Genomic DNA, 15,984 nt, shown 5'->3' with positions numbered 1-15,984 from the left:
CATGAATAAACCTTTAGAGTGTGTTACAGGCTAGTGAACTCAACACTCTTTATGAGCATTCTCACTAATTTATTCCTGTTTGCTTCTCTAAGCATGACTCAGTCAAATAGGGGCAAGTACACTTCACTTTACAAATGAGACTGGGGCTAAGAAACAGGAGTGACTTATCCTGGTTCATGGTGGCACGGGAGGTCTCTGAATGGCCTTGGACCGACTCAGACCCAGGAGCGTAAGCCTCTTGAGATCGATGATTCTGGTGCTAGTCTGTCTGCCCAAAAGAAGGATGTCCTCCAACAAGTCACAGGACAAGGATGGCTGCATTCTGGGGTCCCACAGTCACAGTCACGTGTGACCTGTGTCGACAAGATTTCATTTGCTCCAGGCGCTTTCCTGGCCATGAGGGATCCATTCTCTATGATTCCTAGATTTTTGTTAGGCTTGTGATGTGGAAATATTCTGTCTCCTATGGCTCACACGTGTGCTCTGTTTGACCGGTGGTTAGTGCACAGCAAGCTTCTATCATGGTGTTTACACGGCAGTGGTTAGAAGAGAGAGCTGGGATGTGACGGGGCAGTCTGATTTACATAAGGTGATAAAAACCCCTGCTCATGCGGTCTTGAGTGCAGAGTAAGTGACTGCATATATGTCACTTAGTGAGAACATCGCCTGCCAACGACCCATTTTTATACACATTGGCTACTAAAATCTTTGGGAAAAAGTACAAGGATATTACTAAATATTTCTGGACATGTTCAATAACAGTATCCTATCATATTCATCGAAAGGATACAAACACACCTGGAACAGCTGGAGTACTTGTTCCTAAACATTGCTACAGTATTTATGTTCATTCGTTTACTTATAGTTATCTTTACGTTTTAATATGATTTTGATATGTTTTTATTTCAATTATCTCAATAATTTTTACTTTTTAAATTGTGTGTAATCCTGTGTGGGAAGCAAGGCAAGAGATAAGGGAACAAAACAGAATGGACAAAAGAGTTGGAAACCATCCGTAAGAATAGTGAGGGGAGCTTCCTGTCGCGGCCGTCATCAGAGAGGAGCAGCCATGGCCCTGCGCTACCCCATGGCCGTGGGCCTCAACGGGGGCCACAAGGTGACGAAGAACGTGAGCCAGCCGAGGCACAGCCGGCGGCGCGGGCGCCTCACAAAGCACACCAAGTTCATGCGGGACATGATCCGGGAGGTGTGCAGCTTCGCGCCCTATGAGCGGCGCGCCATGGAGCTGCTGCTCAAGGGGTCCAAGGACAAGCGCGCGCTCAAGTTCATCAAGAAGCGGGTGGGCATGCACATACGCACCAAGAGAAAGCGGGAGGAGCTGAGCAACTTGCTGGCCGCCATGAGGAAGGCGGCGGCCAAGAAGGACTGATTCCCCCCCCCCCACCCCCGTTCCCAATAAACGTTGCTGTGGTACAAAAAAAAAAAAAAAGAATAGTGAGGGGAAATGGATCTCGTGCTCTATTATATAGAATAGTCACAAGTGCTGTTTAGTTTGCATGTGCACTGTTTTCCTTGAGAGATTTTTTATGTTTTATTTGTTTGCAGCGACATCAGAAGCATTTATTCTAGGACATTTCCTTCCTTATTAAAAGAAGGCAATGTAATTTTGAGATTTTTTTTTTTTAGTGCAGAAGTAAAGTTTATATTTGAATCAATGTTGAGACTTGATATCCATCTCCTTTCCTGTAAATCAAGTGGCTCTCATGCTGTTCTTTACCCTGCTTGGGAAGGACTCAGTGACCATTTCTGATGGTCCAGGCTGAAAAAAAGCTCAATTTACTTCAAATAATCAACATTAAATTTTACAGATATAGCATTTAAAATGATATTAACAATTATTAAAAGCATGCAATAATGATACTGTTAGAAAATAGTAAAATTGGTGTTTATGATCACCTTTTATTTGTCTTGGGTTTTGTTTCTTGCTAGAACTTCACTCCATGACTTTTTGGCTCTACTGGGAGCTGTAGATAGTTGGTGATGAAGTAGACGATATGCTAGCACCTAAACAAGGCTTTGTCAGCATGTGTTATGGTGTTCCTTGCAAATTGGTGGGTTTTTTTCCCCTTCCAAACATATGCATATCTGAAAATCAAATTGAGTGCGCCTTACCTCGTGCACTCCTCCGTACCTCTAATGAGGTGGAAAAATGTACATTAATGACGGAACGTTATTTAGTGCTGAACAGAGTTAATTGCTTCTAATCACTGCTTATATCCATCTGGTTTTATGGTAGACAACAAACCTCTTCATTGGGCTTGCTCATTAGACATACTGTAAATCACAGCCGTGTACTGGCATCTTGCATATTGTGCTCCTATTAGTGACGCTGCGTTTTCCTATAGCTCCAACGGCAGCATCAGGGCACAGACTAACTTCTCCATATTCTGTCAGACCTGCAGGGAGCCATAGTAGGTTGATTCCACAGGCTCCCACGGAAGCCATGGAAAGCCAGCAGAGACTGGGACTGGGTGGTGTCTTTATTATCAAACTGGAGTAGAGGAGGAAATACTGGCAGTGATCTTGCTGGTTTTTCTATTTCCCCCAAAGCTTGAGAGTAAAGCTGCTTTCTACTGTTATCATGGAAGTACACAGGGGTGGTAGGCAGACGCGAATCAGGGTTTGAAGGGCTAGGGGTATGGCTCTAGTGCTCGGTGCTTAGAAGCCCATATTTGCTCTTCCAGAGGGGAAGAGTTTGGTTTTTCTCATGCATGTCAGGCAGGTCACAACAGCCTGTAACTCCAGTTCTAAGGCATCCGATGCCCTCTCTGTCCTCTATGGGATAACCCCCAGGCACGTGCACACAAATAAAGACATGAAAATAGAGTCAGGGTTTGGAATTGAGCTAGGTACAGTCTCTAAACATGGGTCTCACACCAACGGTTTCTTCCACTTCAGAGATCAAACAAAATTTACCATACTTTTAGGAGAAAAAGCTCAGTACATGAAGTATGATGGTCAATAGCTCTATCAGAGCATGATTAAACCCGGGCTAGACCTAATTAGAATCTTAATGATATGACTGTTATCTACCTATCATGAGGATTTAGGCAACAAACATAGAAATACAACCTGAAAAGCAACAATCTAAAAAAAAAAAATCCAAGAGGTTATAATTGCCATAATGTATTGAATTGTTGGAGCTTTCTGTTGGTTAAAAGAGAACCATATCTAAATAATAATAAAAAAGAATGAAGAAAGAAGGAAACCGGAAGAGAATGAGAGAAAGGAAGGAGAGAAGGAAGGACTGGAGGAAAGGGAAAGGTAGGGAGGGAGAGGAGAGGGAGGGAGGGAGGGAGGGAGGAAAAGGCTCTACATCACTGATAGCACCTTTCCTTTTTGGTGCTTACCTGATTCTTCCTGTTAAGGATGAATGACCTTAGGGAGCTACCTTGTCATAAGAGGTTCAAAATCTAAAGCTGGACAGTATCACGGGTCCCACCTGGCAATGTATACCCAGTTCATTCCATAGCTGACGTACCTGATCATAGAACTCCTAAGAGACATGTCCAAGACGGTAGTTATCTTCATTGCGGTGCTGCAGTTAGAGCACACGCGAATGTGATGGTCCGACATCATCCAGACGGTGATTGTTTTAGAGCCTCAATAAACAATGGAACTTGAGCACACACACTGTGTCCTCCACCTTTGCACTGGCGGCTTTGTGACCTGTATGGGGAACAAGGAAACAACAAAGTCATCCCTTTGTGGGGAAAGCAGTTTAGACAGGGGAGGGTGTGAAAGCTGTGTTCAGCTCTCTCTGAAGGCATTGCTCATCTAAGAGAGACTGTGCAACTTGAGGCCTAACCTAAAATATATATAACTAAGAATTATTAAAATTGATAATTCATTTATAGATAATGTAATAATTATTAGTACACATATGTCATTATCTATCAAGGGGATATAAGTGAAATTTTACTGTATTTCAATTCTTAATTAATTTTTCTAACTTCAGTCACTCATTTCATTTTTTGTTAATGCCCTTATTAAATTAGATACCTGTGTATTTCTTGCAACCTATTACTTTTAACACTGAGTTGAAACTGAGTTAAAAGAACTTTATTATAATGTCACAGGTATAGTTTAGGTGCCAAGAATTTGCTTTCCAATGGTCAACCTATGTCTAATTCAATTCCTGCCTCTTTAAAACATTGTTCTTCTAAGTATGTACTACTTATGGAAAACGTTTGCCTCTACCAAAATATTCATACTCATCTTTCCTCTTTATTGTTGAGAATTATGCACACCATATGCATATACAATACATGACAAACAACACACACATGCATGTATAGAATTAAACCATTAGCTATCAGATCTATCAGTAAATTGTACCTTTTATGTTATGCTTAGTTCTTACAATAATAGCCTTATGTATTTTTTGCATAAGTCATCCCTTTATGGATGGTTTGATTTGAGTTGATGACTGGAACAAGATTTTAAAGCCTGTTTTGCACAACCTTTTTCTTTTCTCATCTCTTTAGTATTCAACATGAGTGGAAGGCCAGTATGAGCTTGGCTGATTGGATGAGAGTTAAATGAAGAGTAGCCATTATTTCCATTGCTTTAATTATGCCGTCCTCACACCATGATGGACCCTGCTCCATTTCCCTCTGGTAGACCTGACAGACTATAACTGACCTAATTGATACCAGATGACAGCTCAAATAAGGCTTAATAAAGAAGTAATCACACTAATCTAATGAGCAAGCTGTTATGATATTGGCTTATAGGAAGCTGTTGTCCAAGCCCTTCATTTCTCTTTATTCTCTATGACCAGTACTCCCAGTTATCTCTCTCCAGTGCACAAGAATCATAGGACTAAAATGAACTTAGGGGAGCATGCACACTATTGCCCACTCTTTGCTCTGTTGAGTACACACTGATAAAATTCTTCAGAGCCTCAAATATAATAAAAAGTTGAAAGCATAGTACAGTGACCACATAGACCTACCCTTCAATAATTTTTCTGTTTTGGCATATTCTCTCTGTATTTCTTTCCCGCTCTCTTTGCGTGTGTTTGTGTTTCTGAAATATTTGGAAATTATGTGAATCATAATACTCCATCTCTGAACACTTCATCATATAGTTCATAACAATAGGCATTTTCCTACATAAGTATGAATTATTATCAAATTGCCAATAATATCCAATCTATGTTCAAGTCCCTAAAATCATTTTCATGTACTTTTAAAAGACCTACTTTGTTTGCAAACTATAAGCAATAGAGAGAAAAATTGATAAGAACAAACAAATATGACATAGTTGTTTGGAAAGGCTATATGAACCCTATTGGTTTACATGCTACTTTAATAAAATACTAAAAAGCATGAATAAAACTGAATATCCTATGATAATTTTGAATATTTCCTCTCATAAAAAATGTCATGACCTCACCTTGCTTTTTCTTTCTTTTTTTTTTTTTTTGGTCTTAAGTCTGTCATTATCCCAAAGTACCAAGGAACAAAATCTAAGCCAATATGAGTCACATCGCCATCATCTGAGGGAATCAGCTGAACTTCTCACTGCAGGTGGATGTTCTGAGGCCCTAGGTAAGAGAGTTCCTCAGGAAAATTATGGCTGACCCTGAGAGGGAGATAACACTGTGTCCTCACAAAGGCGCAGCAGACAAACCTCTCCAATTGCTCCTTTTCAACCTTGATCGTTTGTCTGTGGCTGCTGGAACCAGCTGGCATGATCACAATGGGGGGAGAAGGAAGAAGAAGAAGGAGGAGGAGAAAAGGAGAAGGAGAAGGAGGAGGAGGAGGAGGAGGAGGAGGAGGAGGAGGAGGAGGAGGAGGAGGAGGAGGAGAAGGAGAAGGAGAAGGAGAAGAAGAAGAAGAAGAAGAAGAAGAAGAAGAAGAAGAAGAAGAAGAAGAAGAAGAAGAAGAAGAAGAAGAAGAAGAAGAAGAAGAAGAAGAAGATTAAGGAGTGGATCTAGGCAGAAAAGTTAGGGTGAATAGTGTAGTTGAATATGATCAAAATGCATTGCATGTGTATATGAAGTTATCAAAGAAATGATAAAAAAGATTATATTTTTAATTAAGGAAAAATAAATGGTATATATGCTGAGTTAATAAGAATGTGTCACTTAGTTTATTAATTACAAGAAATGCATCACGCTGTTATAAGATGTTGCTAGTAGTAGACATAGATTGCAGGGTGCATGAGGCTTCTATATTGTTTTTCCAACTATTCTGTAAACAAAAAACTCTTCAAATATCCTTGTTTAAAGAAATAGTGCTGTGTGGGTGGTAGTTGGGATTTGGATCTTTCAGTGTCCCCAGATCCCATTACGGTTTGATCTCTTTTTTTTTTCCCTAAAAAACACTGGTATAACTGTGCTCTACTAAACAGATGGCCCATGATTAAATTTTAGTTTGTTTAAAGTCTCCGTGGCTATGAAGCCATTTTCTGAGTGGCCAGTGTGAAGACAGGAAATGCAGTTTTAAAACATCCTCAAAAGAGGTAACAATAGCTTGACAAGGGTAGGAGCCATGGAAGAAAGATGAGCTGGACTGGTGTGGCATCCATTGGATAGATAAAATTAACAGCATTGGGTGGTGACCATGATGTCATCAGAAACAATAGGTTCAGCACATGAATGAAGGTAACATTTTTAGTTTTCATTCTATAACTGGGCTGGATTACATTTTCTGACCTCAGGACTTAATGGGTCTAATGAAAGAAAGTTGAAAGAGATCTAGGGCCAGATTTCCTGCTCTTTGGTGAGAAGTAGTTGGTTTTTCCAGCTTTGCAAGGCTAGAAGGTTCAAGCTTATTGTTAAAATATATTAAAGGCAAAAGTCATAAGGAGAGGGTTTCATCCCCCTTCAAAAACCTACCTTCAACCTGGCTGCTTGTCAGCTGTCTGTTATAGTATGCTAAAAAATAATAGAAAACGCATATGCACACATGCATGCACACAAGCACACACACAAATACACACAAGCGCGCACACACACATTCTAGATCTTTCCAGTTACTTGTCCTCATGATACTGGTTTTATAGGAAAGCATTTAGTGTATGCGTCAGTTTCATGATTTTTTTCTTACCACGGCATAACAAAACCAGAGTGAACCACCACCCTTTTCTTTCTCCAGAATACTGCCAGAAAAACACATTTTTAAAGGTGGACAAGCATGGACTCATTTCGTGAACCAGTTCTCCAGGTTTTAACATACACAACACTTTCTTACACACAGCTTCTTATATTGCGGATCACAGGCCCATGTAGTGCTGGGTGACAGGGAGCAGTGTGACAAAATTCTGACAGCAGTAACATGCAGTGACCAAACATTAATTTGAAGTCAAGAACAACGAGAAGCAAGGTGTCTCAGGCAGAGTTTGCCTGTGTGGCACTGTGGGTCTCTGGGGACAACTTTTGGTTCTGCATGCAGGAATTAAGAGTACGCATTGTGCTGCGAATGCTGTCACACCATACAGTGATAAATGCCACACCTCAGCTCAGCTTCAAGACTGCCGTGTTATGAACTGCAATGTTGCCATTGTACACATAGAATTTTCTGCTTTCAGGGAAACATCACAGTTTAATTACAGAAAACAGGCTTTTAATAGTTTCCTATCATCATCCCTCCGCATGCAATTACCAAGTTAGTGTATCTTTAGATAGTATTTGGTTCAAATGTTTGATTTCAAATACTGCTGCTGGAGTTGCTAATTTGAGTTCCACTTTTACGGAAATCATTAGCGGCTGGAGAGATGGTTCCGGAGAGAAGCTCTTGCAGATGATCCAGATTCAGTTCTCAGCATCCAGACAGTGGTCTGGGTCACAACCATCCACAGTTCCAGCTCTAGAAATTCAGTGCTTTCTTTTGACTTCCTCAGTACCAGTCACACATGTGGTGCACATGCACACTTGTATTTAAGAAAACCATTAAGTGAATTTTAATTCTGGATTAAGACAGGATTTAAAACCGTTTCTGAAATGGTACTAAACATGCATCTGGCACTGTGGACTGCAGTGTTCTGAGCATTGATAATTATAACTCAAAATATCATTCAACTCTAAAAATCCCACTAAAGATTTGAGCAGCATCAAATATTCGGCCAAAACTTAACTCTTTCTGTGAAAATAAGCAAGCACTTCTGTCTTTGGGTTTCTATAACTGTGAAGAGACACTATGACCAAAGCAACTCTCATAAAGGAAAATATTGAATTGGGACTAGCTTACAATTTCACTTTTGTCTGTTATCACCATGGCAGGAAGCATGGCAGCATGCAGGGAGATTTGGTCCTGGAGATGTAGCTGAGAGTTCCACATCCAGATCAGCAGGCTGCAGAAAGAATGAGCCACTGGACCTGGTTTGAGCTTCTGAAATCTCAAAGCCCACTTCCAGCGGCACAATTCCTCCAACAGGGCCACACCTATTCATACAAGGCACACCTCCAGATCCCTGTCAAGTATGGTACTCCCTAATGGTCAAACATTCTAATATATGAGCCTATGAATGCCATTCCCATACAAACAACCACAACATTCGTTTCAGTAATATCTAAGTCTTCATTTGTCTTTATTTAGTATGAAAATTATATACTAAATATAATTAGTATATAATTATACTATAATTATACTATAATTATAGTATATATATAATTACTAAATATAGTAAATTTAGTACACTAAAATTACTATAAAATAAAATTCTTCATTATTAACTATCAATAAATGGTTCATGTTCCTCCTTTATAGACTTACATGCCTGAAGTGCCCTGGAGATTTCTCAGGCATTATTAACTATCAATAAATGTTTGGTTCATGTTCCTACTTTATAGACTTACATGCCTGAAGTGCCCTGGAGATTTCTCAAGCAAAGGGAATTGCTAGTGGAAAAATTTAGGAAGTTGTTCTTGGCTCTTTATTGCGTTTTTATCTCTGGAAGGACAAAGAAGAAGAATCAAGGCTAGGGAGTTCCTTTAAAGGAATATGGAAGTTGCACACATCTTTGCTTGTTACATATGTAGACCTGGATCTGAGACCAATTTTAATGGTCATGTACCCAGAGAGAAAGTAATTTCTATTGAGGAAGTAGAGGATGAATTTTGAGAACTAACCAGTGACCAGTGGAAACTGAAGGAATCCCAAAAGTTCCACTAATTAAGGACCAAGAATTCAAAGCCATGAGCCAACGGGGCCATTCTCATCCAAACCACAACAAGAGCTAAAGTAAGGACTGAGTGGGTAAAAAAAAATAGGAAAAATTATCTCAATAAATTACAGAGTAATTGGAGATTAAGGAGTTTGTGGGGTAGATTTTGAGAATGTTTTAATGTTTCTGAGATAATTAAACGCATCAAATCTAATTTAAGAACTGTATTAATATTTAGCTTACCTAACCTTCAGGGAAAATGGATCTTTCAAGAAACAGATAATCCGAGACTGAGCTCCCTGGCTAGATAAGAAACCCTTAAGTGAAGCCCACTGACATTTCAGACTGACCAGTGCTCACTTCCTCAATTACTCTACTTGCAGTACTGTTCCTCTTTAGTTACTGTCACCATGAGGCCAAGTCCAGCTACCATTCTCCCTCCCACCAGGGACAGCATGTGCTGTAAGTGTCCTGGCTCCCTGTGACTGTCAGCACAGTTTACATCAACATCTTCACAACACAAAATGTACTTCATTGTGAACTCACAGAAGCAACAATGCCAACAGACAACAGAAGATTGCAGTTCTTCACTGTTTTCTGGCAACGCCATTGTATATTTTGTCCACTGTTGACTGGGAGCACCATCGTGTATTCTGTCCACTGTTGGATGACAGCACCATCGTGTATTCTGTCCACTGTTGGATAACAGCACCATCGTGTATTCTGTCCAGTGTTTCCTGGGAGCACCATCGTGTATTCTGTCCACTGCTGACTGGGAGCACCCTTGTGTATTCTGTCCACTGTTGATTGGGAGCACCATCATGTATTCTGTCCACTGTTGGATGAGAGCACCATCATGTATTCTGTCCACTGTTGACTGGGAGCACCATCGTGTATTCTGTCCACTGTTGACCAGGAGGTAGCATACATCTGTGTCTTTTTGTTGAACTGCCTTCTTAAATCATTTTCCCATCTTGTACTTTCATTGTTTTTTGAATATCCTCAAGATTTTATTATGTAGTTTAAATCAAGTCTTTTATTAGACTTAGGATCTGCAAACAGTTTTCTGTTATTTGCTTTCCTTTTTCATTGTATTAATAGTATCTTTACAGATTAAAAGTTTTAGTTTTTGAGTGCCAGCATACATAATATTTGTTTTCTTTTATGGATTGTACATTAAGTACTCTATGTATGAAATCTTTGGATAAGACAAGATTACAATTGTTTTCCTAGAAATGTTATATTTTTAGGGTTTTTATGATACATATTGTATATAATGTCAAGTAGGGGTTGATGTTTATATTTATCATATGGACATCCAATTGTATTTGTGTCATTTGCACTGAAGACTGCCCTTTCTCCACTATTATCTCTAGAATGATATAAAAATTAAGTATACATATATACGTGTTTATTTTTTAGATTATTTGCTCTAAATATTTATATAGAGTATTTTAACGTATCTTATTTATAGATGTGACATTAGGGTCTAAGAGATTAGGTAACCTGCCAAACACATAAGAGTTGATATTTAGTTATCCATTAAAACTGTTTACTAACAGACAAATGCAAAATTCACATAAAGGCCTGAGTTTTAGGGTTTAAATGATGCACTTTTTGGTGATATCAGTTTATTTTTTCTGTTAACAGAAAATTATTTGTTTAAAATTATTTCTGAAAAAAACAGCAATTTTTTCTCGTGTCTTCGGTAATCTGAATTCTTTGGAAGCAATATTTCATGTAAACTTTATTACAACCCTTTTGAGGGCCTTTTGTTAGAGACACACAAGGTATGGCTTAGAGATAACCTGTAACCTCCTTCAGTTCACATAGCCTACAAGTAGCAAAAAGTAAGTTCTCTGACTGGCTTCCCTGCCCCCATTATACGATTCTGCAAAACTGTAAGTCTGAATGAATCATGATGCTGCCTATGTTTGCTGGTGTTCAGTCTGTGTTTTCTATCACATCCATCCAGATGTTTCAAAAGACTTTGTAAAATGTCTAGCATTCCCAGATGGGTTAGCACTCAGCCCTAAACATGCTGTTCTATTTCCGCTAACACTCGGGGAACATTGCTGGAGAGGGTCAGGAAGAATACAGAGCTGGGGGACAGAGAGGAGGGCAGTGGAGTCCCTTCCTCTAGATGTGACTCAGACCATGTAAAGATAAAATCTCAGCAACTGTAATCATTTGTATGGGGCCTCCAACAAACAGACCCTCACGATAGTCTGTGAGGCTACTGCCCAGCTCAAAATGGTAATTTTCTGAAGCATTTCATGAAGGGATTTTGTGTCTGCCTTGTCAAACCCTAGTAGGATAATTTGAGTAGTAATTGTGAGTATTCAATGTTCCACTCTCTTTGAAAATACTTCCAGTTTGGACAACAGTCAGAGGCAATAGCGCTACTGGCTCTTTTGTTAAATTTATGAAAGTCATGAATTCTTGGAAATTACATATCCTCCTAGACCAAGAAGTCTATTGGGCTGCCATAGTGTTAGTTGTAGAAGTGGTAAATTGGTAACTTTCTCTTGATGAAGGGGGGATGGGGACCTGAAACAGAGGAGGAATTGCTGATGAGGGAGATACCCATTGCCTTCAGTGGATCCCCAAAGTGTTTCAGAGGAGAGTACCTCACATCCTCCACCCTGCCAGCAACCTTGGGCTTTCCTCGCCATCTTGGAATATAGCCAAATCTTTTGCCAACAGGGACAGCATTTATAGGAACAGTTAGTCCTTTGGTAACTGGGCCAACTTCATACCTGTATCTTTACACCCTCAAAAGCCATTCACATTTCCTAGCAGAAGAGTCAGAATGACAACAACTGAACCTGTTAGCTATAGTCTTTCCAATGCCATGAAAAAAGAAGGGCTGGAGAGATGGCTCAGTGATTAAGAACATTGCCTGCTCTTCCAAAGCTCCTGGGTTCAATTCCCAACAACCACATGGTGGCTCACAATCATCTATTATGAGGTTTGGTGCCCTCTTCTGGCCTGCAGGCATACAGACAGACAGACTATTGTATACATAATAAATAAATATTTTTTAAAAAAGAGAAACTATTTGATAACATTAGTATGTCTGTTGATGAAAGGTGATTAGGAGACAAAACACATATTTTTATGTTTTATTGTTGCCAAAAGTAACTAAACTTAAATGTGATTAAGTTTCCCATCTACTCTCGGTTTACTAAAAGTATAAGGAAAAGGAAGTATGACTGCATTTAGTGAAGTCCCTGTATATGAACTGGGCCTGGTGGCATACACCAGCCATCCCAACCTGGGATGTGGAGGCAGGGAGATCAGTTATGTAACCACTGTCAGGACGGCCTGGGATACATTCGGTTTGTGCCTTGTCTCCCCACAAAAGAGAAAAAAAAACTGGATAAGAAACATGCATGTATAGACACATGTGTACATACAGAGAGACATATATATGACATAATTAAGAATGACTGACCAATGAGTAGTTATTTAGTGACTTGGGCTTACTGTTTATTTTTTAAGTATGACAATACTGTTGTGACTATGTGGGTTTAAAAATATATTTATAATCTTACAGAAACATTGTTTTGGTTAAAACAATTCAACAAAATAAAATCCTTTCTTATTGTTGTACATTGTTTCAGACATACATCAAACAGTATAAAATAATAAAAACATACAGCAACTTCACCGACAAAAAAAAAAAAAAAAGAAAAAAGAGAGAGCCTTTTATCACTGACCTTTTTAACCAACTTATACAAACCGGCTGCCTATAGTACAACATATACCAAGAAACACCAGCTGCTGGAATGCCTAGAATAAGATTTTATTTCTCCTTTGTTTGTTTTCTTTGGTTATTGTCATTTTTCTACCTTTTTTTCTCCTTTGAGAGTATAATAACTTGCTCACACAAGTAAATTCAGAAGCAGGACAGTGAATGCCGATTTGGTCATTCATCATTGTCAACAATAGCTAACCCCAGGCTAGAAGAGAGCTTAGCGGGGAAGAGCCCTGTCAGCTCTTCTGGAGGTCCTGAGTTCAATTCCCAGCAACCATATGGTGGCTCACAACTGTCTGTAATGAGATTTGGTGCCCTCTTCTGGCTTGTAAGAATATATGCAGAAAAAAAGCTGATCCCTAATAGAATATACAACATATATACACAAATATAAGATTTAAATAATCTATGCAAAAGTATAAAATGTAAATAAAAATACAACTTTTTCTTTTAAATTTTTTTAAGAAAAAAAATCAATGACAATGAAAACAGGACCCTGCCAATCTTGGTTCTTTCTTTCCCTATTGCAAATTCACATTGTGGTTTTGGTGGAGTGTACATATTATCTGTGGGTGACCCTGCCTGCTGTGTATTCTTCATGAATAAATAAAATCATGGGGTTTCAGTTTCTCTTTTTAAATAACCTATTAGAGGCAGAATACTGTTAAGGTTACATATATAATAGATTTGGAAATATCTTGATAATTGTCCAAGCTAGAACCTAACATATGATAAAATTAATTAGTCATTTTTATGTGTTTGACAGTTTCCATAATCATTTTTTAACGATTAAAATAGTGGGTAGTCTCTAGGTTCTCCTTCTTAAAGAAAACAATTTAGTCAAAGGTCATAGGCATTTTAAGCAAAGCAAGCAAAGCAGACACTGTAGGAAGATGATGAAGTAGGCTGTCTGGAAGGGAAGAGTGGTCAGTGGATTCGACTCTACTCATTGTAAGATGATTTATGCATAGTTATGAGGATCTTGTTCATGAGGTAAGGTGATACCTTACTCCTCCAGTAATGATGCTTGGCTTTACTCCTCCAGTGGTTGACCACATCTCCCCGTTAGGGTGTTTGCTTTTTTTCCCCCATGACTTTCTGGGATGAAGGGTTCAAACCCATAATGTTAATGAGATGATGTAAAGCCAGGGTCTTTGGACAGTGCAGACCCTTTGTGCACATGCGTGGGAAACGCACTGGCACCTTGGATTTCGGTATAGTAGGACGAAACCTACCTCAAGTTTTAAAAGTTAGAAATCCAAGAAGAAAATTCTTTCAAATCTCAAAGCTAGCAATGTCCACCTTTCTTCAGTTCGGTAATTAAAAAATGCTCATGAGCATTATTCAGCATGCTTGTTTTTGGTTTTGAATAAACTAGGAATTATCTCTAGAAGGAGCAGTAAGAGCCAGTTTTTGAGAAATATTCTCCAGTCTCCTTTAACGTGAGTCATTATTTTAATTTTGTTTCCGTTTCCTAATTCATCACACAGCCTTGTGGGAGAACATGCAAACACTGAAGTGAAGATTCCTTGTTGATTAGCCAATAGTGAAATTTTCGTGATCTTAGGGAAAGGCACCGGGAAAGGATGTGGGGGAGGGTACCAGAAGGTGCCCTTTCACTAAAGCTTGGTTTCACGCCTCCCTAATCTACCACGAGTTGCCCTCTGGTGCAGAGAAAGTCAACTACAGCCTCTGTTTGCTGTACTTGAGTACTGACTTGAGAAGGCTCCATCCCTCAGCCCTGGAGTTGACAGCACCCTGACACTAGGGTTCTCTTCAGGGTTTACCAGATGGAAAACTAGCAACTCTGAGCCAGTGAGATGGTGAGTTAACAGGCTTCTCTGACAGATGGAGGACCCCAAGTGTGAAGGAGAACAGCTTCAGCTCCAAAGGGAGAAAGACTGAATCCAATCCATGTAAGCAAACACCCGTGTCAAGCCAGTTACCCAGAACAACCAGGACAGTGGCCATCTCAATGACCCCATGCAGGAGACAGTTGCCTGTAGGGTATTTTGTCAACACTTTGAACAGATTACACTCAGTTGAGAAGAAATGGTGTCTTTCTCTCTTAAGTGTGAGCTCAATGAAGTATGAATAGCTCCCCTTTGTTGGTGTCATCAGGATCGTTATTGGCAACTGTGGGAAACAGAACTTTCGTCTAACAACTTCATCATCATCACTCTGGAAACCCCAGGCACAACCCATGCTTGAGGCATTGTCCAGGAACAGTCATAATTAAGAGGCAGTTGGGACACAGCTGAATTTTTCAGTGCACACCTGAAATTTGGAAGTGTTTATCGAAAAGTTGATCCAATACTTATAAACAAGTAAACATTTTTCAGAAATACTAGCATTTATGTAAGGAAGATACGTTAAATATTTGCTTTAGTTCTTGTCATTAAAAATTACTATAGATTAATTTTTATAGCATATTTTAATGACTATACAAACCTTATCATACTTATTTTTTGGTTACTAAACCTTGATTTTTCTGTTTGAAAAGTGGTTCATGTCTGTGTATTACATTTTATAGTTTCTTTGATCATAATCTAAAAGCTTTTGTGAATGAAATGAGCTCCGACTAAAAATAATGAGCTTCCACCTCACTTAAAAAGGATCTCTAAAAAAACAAAAAACAAAAAAACCATTGCAATGCATGTTTGTAATCCCGCGCTTGGGAAATAGATGTAGAAGGATCAGAAGTTAGTTCAAAGTCAGTCTTTATTAAGTACTGAGTTCAAGGCCAGGCTCCATTAAGTACTGAGTTCAAGGTCAGCCTTTATTAAGTACTGAGTTTAAGGTCATCCTCCATTAAGTACTGAGTTCAAGGTCAGGTCTCATTAAGGACTGAGTTCAAGGTCAGTCTCCCTTAACTACTGAGTTCAAGGACAACCTTGCCATTGTGTTCAAGGCAGGCCTTGGTGTGAATCTGTCTTAATACAAACTTTCAATTAAGTTAAAAGTAGGAATAAAATGCAATTTTTTTAAAAAAAAGTCTTTTCTTAATTTTGGTAAAATCTAAATCCAAAATTTATGTTAGCCTGATTTTAAATTCTAAAGAAATTACACATCAATCCAAGGACTAGATG

The 15,984-nt window shown here is 39.0% G+C and overlaps 1 pseudogene; it reads left to right on the top strand.

Moving 5' to 3' along the window:
- The first annotated feature begins 1,042 nt into the window (after positions 1–1,042).
- LOC125396044 (large ribosomal subunit protein eL36 pseudogene) lies at positions 1,043–1,417 on the top strand (annotated as a pseudogene).
- Positions 1,418–15,984: the final 14,567 nt, after the last annotated feature.

Source organism: Myodes glareolus, chromosome 8 (assembly GCF_982192425.1).
Source record: "Myodes glareolus chromosome 8, mMyoGla1.1, whole genome shotgun sequence".
NCBI lineage: Eukaryota > Metazoa > Chordata > Mammalia > Rodentia > Cricetidae > Myodes > Myodes glareolus.
This window is presented reverse-complemented; position numbering and strand designations above follow the sequence as displayed.